The 7474-nt window shown below is 44.7% G+C and overlaps 1 protein-coding gene across 1 annotated transcript in view; it reads left to right on the forward strand.

Annotated features, from left to right (window-relative positions):
* Nucleotides 1-6727: 6727 nt before the first annotated feature.
* The window catches only part of KCTD1 (potassium channel tetramerization domain containing 1), a 68521-nt gene continuing 67774 nt past the window's right edge, over nucleotides 6728-7474 (forward strand). Inside the window, exon 1 of the mRNA XM_018080766.2 lies at nucleotides 6728-6807. The gene's annotated coding sequence lies outside the window, so the exon portion shown is untranslated. The remainder of the gene's footprint in view (nucleotides 6808-7474) is intronic.

Below are 7474 nucleotides of genomic sequence, written 5' to 3' on the forward strand. Positions count from 1 at the left end.
CTGTGATCACTAAAGCCAGAATGAAAGCAATGGGTCTGGATTTCACACTTTATATCCTTCCACACTGAAGCTTTGATTTTAAAAACTGCCTTTTTTTTTTTCTGCTTTGACACTAATCAGCAAGAATGAGTCTGACAATTCACAGGTAAACAGCAGAGTAAACTGTAGGGACAGGTCCACAACAGGCCAAGTGACACACTCCTGACTTGGAGGAAATTATTCAGAATAATTTGATAAACCTTTGCCAAGATTGCTAATGGAGAGATCATGCACTGCAAATTGCAAATGTGACCTTGTTTCGTCCAAGGCAAAAGAAGAATTTATAATTTGTTTCTTGCTTATTTTAACAATGGTTATTGTTCCTAAAAGCAGGGTCTTTACTAACAAATAACAACCTGTTTGTATTTAAATAATTGAGTCCGTGAACATGCAAAGTGTTGGCTCCAGGATTTTTAAAATTATTTATTTGATGACACTTTTAGTGCTGGGAAAAGAAACTGAATTTTAGCCTTTATCATCAAATAAGAAAACTTCTATTCAAGTCCAGCTCAACTTTTCATGGATAGAAAAAGGCAAAGCTATTCAAAGCACAGTACAACTCAGGGATGGATGAAAAAGCTTTATACTTAAGCATTCTCAACAGTTGCAGAAGTGGTTTGTTGGGGTTTTTTTTATGCCAAACTATAACAAAATACTGATGGTTACCATCTGTAAGAAGGTATTTTTAATGCTGTATTATCTGATGTTGAAAAACCAAGAGAAGTACATCCAATGCATCTAGCCTTTTTCACTAAACTTTGTAAGTTTTCTTTATATTTTCTCCGAATCATTTCAGTTTTTCTACTTTTCCAGGCTTTACCCTCTATAACTTAATATACAGCAAAATACGGGTGCAAACTGCAAAGAGACCTGAAAGGTCCTCCATGGCTTCTGGCTTTAAACCTTAAATGAAAGCCCTGACAATATCCTGGAGCTTTTTCCCCAGTTTTCACCTGAAATCAGATACAGTGGCAACATTACTTCATGCAAATGCTTTTGCATAAAGCAAAATATTTTTTAACATTCTGCTGTATGTTTTACAACTTTTTTCTTGGTATGAATCAAATCATGCTGATAATGGATGTGGGGGGGCCTGGCAGTAAACATTATATACTTTTTTTATCACTGTACTCTTCTTTCATAAGACCTATGAATTTATTCCCTTCTACTCAAGCACTGCTTTACAAGTTAGTGTAACAATTCAACAGCAGTGGAAAGGTGGGTCTGGGTGACAGCTTGAGTGGGGCTCTGATGCTGTTTACCAGTACGGTTATACCCTCTGTGGGCTTCCTTTGAACTCACACAATTTTAAAGTTGCTTTAACTGGGTTTATGTCAACCCGGCTGAGATAACTCAATTCAGAAAAGAAAATCCAAGAAGACAGACCATTGGTGCTGGGGTTTTTGCTACATAAATACCTGAAAGGGAATTTCCAAATTCATGATGACACAGACATAATACTGGTGGAAAAGGGGAATAATCAGTTTATTTCAGTCACTAAGTCAAAACAAAAGTATATTGACAGTGAATTCATGGTATAAAGAGGCTTTAAAGCCACTAGTCAAGGGCCAGAGGAAGATTCCCTTTTCCAGGCTGGGCTGAAGGCCAGCTATTGCCCTATGTCTTGAGGACCCTGAGCTCTGAGAAAAGCCTGGTGTGAATAAGTTTTGTGGGGTGTAAAGCCCTACCTCTGGCCCTGCATAGGAACAAGTGCAAAGCACACCTCCTGGCAACACAGAAACCTCAGAACATGCAATGGGGATGGTAAAAGGAACAAAAATAAAATCCATACAGTACAGAAGAAAGTTGGAAAGTGCACTTCTTCAGAGTCTCATGACATTACATTTTTGTTTGGATTCAGTTTTTTCCTTCCTTTTTTCTTAAAGGAATGTTTAAGAAGTTTTCTTAGCCAGATCTTGTTGTGACATAACCACTCATCCCTCCCTGCATTTCTAGACCTCATCCAGCCCAGTGTGACTTCCAGCCTGAACTTTTAGCTCAAAATAAACTTTTATTGGAAGATTAAGATCAGGAAATAGGATTTCAAGAACTCTGTGTCCAATACTGCATTAAGTTATGCTCTGTTACATAGTACTAAAAACACTGTGTGAAGTGAAAACAGACCTACAGCACCTATAAACAAGGCTTTGTGGTTTCACGGGGATCTCTCTCTTTGGAGCTCCCTTTCTTGAGTTTCTGGCTTGGTCTTTCTAAATTCCCCTCACCTCCACGTGGAATCTATGGACTCAGTTGAGAAGAAATAAAAACTGACCAATTATCAGCCTGGATGGAAAGAGCTTTTTCTGTCCATGGAGAATAAACATTATGCCACTAACACACTGGGTTTTTTGGTATCAGCAGTTCATAGAAATGATCAGACAACTGCTAGAGCAACTATAACCAGCTACCACTGTGCCACACAGACCAGCCAATTTGTTTCAAGTGCCCTCATCACCACAGAAACAAAGATAAACATAAACTGAAATACAGCTAAATAAAACTATTAATATATCTCCTGGCAACTTACCTCCAGCACATTTTAAAAGACCCTTAAAACCTTTATGCAGCACAATGCAATTTATTACCTGCCTCTCTCCAAGCTGTCTGACAATGTAGCTCTTCTACATTTTTGGAAGCAAAAAATGCTCCAGCTGCCTGACACCGAAAATAACGGTGATTCACAAAATCTTGCCTTTTAATTTGCCAAGCACTGAACATGTGCTTTCTTACAAAGATGATGACTCAGGTTTTCTCTGGTTTATTTTGAAAACGGAGCAATCGGGAAACAAAGCGTGGCCTCAGCAGCAAAATACTGCTTTTGTAAAAGTTAAAAAAAAAAAAAAAAGCAGCAGTCGAGTGAGTAACGGCAAATACCTGGGGGGGGGGGGGAAAGTGGGAGCGTACTTGGGAAATACGCTTTCGATTGGCACCACAGAGCTTTGCAAGGGGGCTGGCTTGATGCTGCCTTCACATTTCACAACGTTTTGGTAGTAGCTGGTGCTTTGATATCCGCAACTACTACTAACATTTCATAATATGACAATCTAAGAGGTGAAATAGCTTTTGTATTTTAAAATTCATTAAGAACAGCTGCAACTTAGCGCTGATGGATACATCCTCACTTTACTAAATCAATGTCTCCTTTGTTGAGTTATATGAAGCCGTTTGCCATGCCAAGAGAGGCTAAAAAAAAAAAAGAAAAAAAAGGTAAAATAAAGGAGATTTAAAATCTGTTGAGTACATTATATGTCAGCATTAGCTGTCCCTAATATGAAGAAGTAATGAAACAACTAGAAATATCACAAGTGAAAGAGTAAAATAAAAATAGAATTAGCATTTGAAGTGACAGTTCTGAAATGCTAGAAAAGCTTATCTCAAAACTGCATGTTTCTAGGTGGGAGAAGGATTTCTAGGACATGCTTTTTCCCTAACTGAATTTTCCAAGAGTCCCAAGTGTTATTTGCCTTCTAGTTCTGTAGTGTCAATGTGGATTTCTCATACTAATTTCCACATAGCCTGCCTCTACAGTGAAAACATCTTGTGTTTAGAAAACATATTAAGACATTTTAAGAACATGTTTATTACATTTAAACTAAAAGTGTACGTGGAGAAAAAGTTATTTTCTTAAAAAGATGCCAGGTGGTCAGCCTTAGGGTTAACCCACGGAAGCTTGTTTTAAACCATGTTTTTTAAAAAATCTTTTTTAGATGCCTATACTGAATCCTGAGAAGCAACATGCCCAGTGGATTTTCTTTTTTGTTTTTTGGGGAGTATTTTAGTTTAGTTTGTAGTGAAGCCTCATGATGAAACACCTACCAAGACACACCAAGCCATGAACGTTTAGGTGGCTGTAAGTGAAATAACCACTTAGAGAGGCTACAGGAGTACTAAACTGTGTTAGTCTAAAGGAGACTTAGGCTGTGGAAAGCTTTAGCACAATAGCTAGATTGTCAAAGAACACAATTCTAGCAAGCTCTCTACTTACCAGGAGCAAGGCTAAGGGGAAGAATACCTTAAAAAAGAAGTAAGGAAAGACCTGAAACTATTTGCTAATGTGGTAACGAGAACTACCTTCATCATAAACCAACTAATTCCTGGAGAAGGTTTTTTGGTTTTGTTTTTTAACCTGGGATGCTATTTCTGTGGCATATGAACTGATCTTCAAGTATGCACAAGGAAAGATAATCCTTAGTGAGGCCAGTCTATTATTAGTGTTTTGTGGGTGTTACATCTTCTTTACTCACAGCAGTAATAAAATATTCTCCAAATGTGGACAGGACCTATATGAGAATCAGCCTCAAATCTTGAGTCCTAGGGGAGAATGCAGAATGCTGTCTATGCCTGCACAGAGCTCTCATCAGAATAAACCTCTGATTAGTGATGTGGAGGGTGGAGTGGATGTAAATTTAATGTTATATGCCAACTCACATTAGACAACCTTGTGCAACTCTGGCAGTTATGGAATGCAGTTTGATTACCTTATCTAACTTGAGAGCTTGAACAATAGGATTTAAACTTCTGGAATACAACTGACTAGGCTAAATGTTATTTTTAGGAATGTAGACAGATAGATAAGTTAACATGTGTGTGATTAACTTACATATATACATATAGGTCATACAGGTGTATATATACCTTCTGTGTGTATCTTCCCAATTATAGGCAACTGCAGCACTCTAAACACCTCACTTGCTACTCTCTGAATTCCCCTTGGCTGCTGAGGTGCTTCCAGTTGATGTGCGTAATATGGATGCTCCGTATACATTTTTCCCCTCCAACCTAACTGTGAGTTCTTTATGTCCTTTATACTTACTATTAGTATACTGGGCAGCATATTCTTCTCCAAGTCTGTCAACATAGTTCACCTCCTGTAATCAGAAAATGGTGATTAAATGAACATCCAAGTACAGAAGCTGTCAACCTGGTGTTCATCTTTTTTTAAAGTTAAAAAATATTCAACTACTGTTTGCACTCATATGGCTCTGAAAAGGTCTTAAAAAAGGGGGCTTCATCTCTTCTACAATCTTTAGACAGAATCAAGATCAAAGGTAAATGTCAATCATGTAACTTTTAGCATTTATGGGAGCAATAAAGGAAAAAACAATCTCTCTAGAAAAGGTGTATGCTGCAAGCCCTGCAGTTCTCTGTATTCTAGCGTAGGTTGTAATAGCCCCTAAAAGGACCCTGTCTGGGGCATTTAGATCTTAACTGCAAGGTCTTGTTCCTTTTAGCTATCTGTTTCAGCATCTGGTCCATCTCATGGGAAGGTCTCTGAGATTCTGTTTCAGAATTGGGTTGCAGATAGAGTAGGGCGGGGAAAAAACCCACCTTATTTATATCCTCTTTACATGCATAGGAAAACAAAATTTCCAGAATTTTACATATCTGCCATTGACCTAACAGAGAATATAACCCGCTCCCAAACTACAGAGTGAGCACAACTTCTGTAGTGTGTGCAACAACTTTGACCTCCACGTAATTACTCCAGGCTTACATCAATGTAACTGTGCTGGGTTTCTCTTCAATTATTTCCCGGGAGTGGCAGACTCTCTTCCCGCATTGCTTATTTATTTCAAACTGGCCTAAGTTGCTCAACAGCTTGGGCATCCCTTCTTTGGGATCCCACGTTTCTCCGAACGGAGAGAGCCGAGGCTGCCCCGGACGCCCCGTCCGTGGCCGTCGGTCTCGGCCACGGCGCTCGGCGCTGCCCAGCACCAGCAGACACCGAGCCCCCCCAGAGGTAACTACCACGGCTGGGGCCCGGCGCTGAACAATTGCCTACGGATGAGTAAGCAGCAAATGTGGTAACTCAGGCCAGCAGCTCTACAATTAGGGCTATAATTTCAGGTGTAGCCAGCAGTCGTAATGAATATTTATTTAAACGTACCAAATAAAAGAAATCGCCCGGCTAAGTGGCATGGGGAGCTCTGCGGGGTAGTTTGGTTTGGGTAATGAGGGTGCTACCGGCAGAGAGCCGCTTCGTCCCCTCCTGTCGCGTCCCGAGTGGGACAGGCTCCCTCTCCCCGCGGTGCGCGGCCGTAGGCTTATGCCCTCATTCCTGCCCGAGCCCAGCCCGGCCAAGGACCCTTCGCCGTGGAAGGAAGGGTAAGGCAGTGTGCAGCACAGCCGAGTGCCCCGGGGGAGAGCCGGGCGGCGTACGGAGCGCCCCGCCGGCGCGCACGGGGCGGGGGGCGCGACCGGCGGGGGCAAGAGCTGAGACCAGAGTTTCCGCCGCCCCCCCCCCCTTCCCGCGCTGGCCTGCTTCGGGGCTCCCTCTGCCAAAGCCCCGCAAAGTGGCCTTATTGGGTCAGGGAGCACACGCGGCGCGGTTGCGGGAACCCCTTCGGGGTTTGCCCCGTCGCTGAGGAGGGGCAGCTGAGGCAGAGGCCAGGAGCGTCGGGAGCAGCGGCGGCACGGGGGGGGGGCGAGAGCCCTCCGGTTGCCCTTATGGTCGGCAGCCCCAGAGAGTGAGAGGGCGGCCCGGAGCGCCCGTCAGCCCCCGAGTCCTTATTTCTCCCTCTCCGCAGCCAACCTCGCCGGCGCTCCCGCAAGCCAAGCGAGCGCCGCGACTACTAACTGGCTCTTCCCGGGCGGACTCCAAGCCGCACGGATGCAAAGCCCCGAGCGTCCGCCTCCTCCCGAGCCCCTCGACCGAAATCCAGGCGCCCGACTAAAGGTGCGAGGTTGGCGGCAGGCGATGCCGCGGCGTACGACAGGCGGGGAACGGGGCCGGGTCCTCCGCCCGCTCCCCGGCAGCATCCTATCGAGGTCTGAGCCGTGCTGCGGACAAGCACAGTCTGAGTCTTTTGGGTGTTTGGTATTTTTGTTTGTTTTGTTTCGTTTCTCCGGTTTGGTTTTTTTTTTTGTTTTTTTTTTTTTGTTTTGTTTTATTTTTTGGTTGGTTTTTTTTGGGGGGGGTCTATTTTGTTTTTAAGTTACTGTGGAATGAGGAGGTGCGAGGCGTCGCAGCTGCTCGGTGGCGGTCCATCCCTGATGAAAGAGCCGCTCCGCACACGGAGCGCTTTCTATTTCGGGAATGGGGAGGTGGGACGGGCGCCGGGTGGTGGCGGAGGACCTCAGCCAGGGCCGCACAATGCCCGGAGGCTCCACCGCCGCCCGTGGGAGCGCTGCTCGCGGGACGGAACCCGAGGTGAGCGGCGGGGCTGCGGTAAGTACCGCTCCCTTCCCCGCGTACCCCCGTAGCGCGTCTCAGCCTCCTCCCCCTCATGCCAACCCCTCCCGCCTCCCCCGCCGCCGCCACTGGAGCGCGGCCCCTTTAAAGAGCCCCGGCTTTGCCTCCGGTAAAGCTGAAGGTCATTAAAACACAAAAAGCGCTCCAGCGCTGCGGTCCAATATAGCGCAATGCGCCCTTGCCCGAGGACTGGCAGGGAGACGGCAATATGGCGAGAATGCCTGCAGTCGGGCGGGCGGGCGG

The sequence above is a fragment of the Manacus vitellinus genome, unplaced genomic scaffold (genome assembly GCF_001715985.3).
Source record: "Manacus vitellinus isolate BGI_N305 unplaced genomic scaffold, ASM171598v3 scaffold_1_pilon, whole genome shotgun sequence".
In the NCBI taxonomy this organism is placed as follows: Eukaryota; Metazoa; Chordata; class Aves; order Passeriformes; family Pipridae; genus Manacus; species Manacus vitellinus.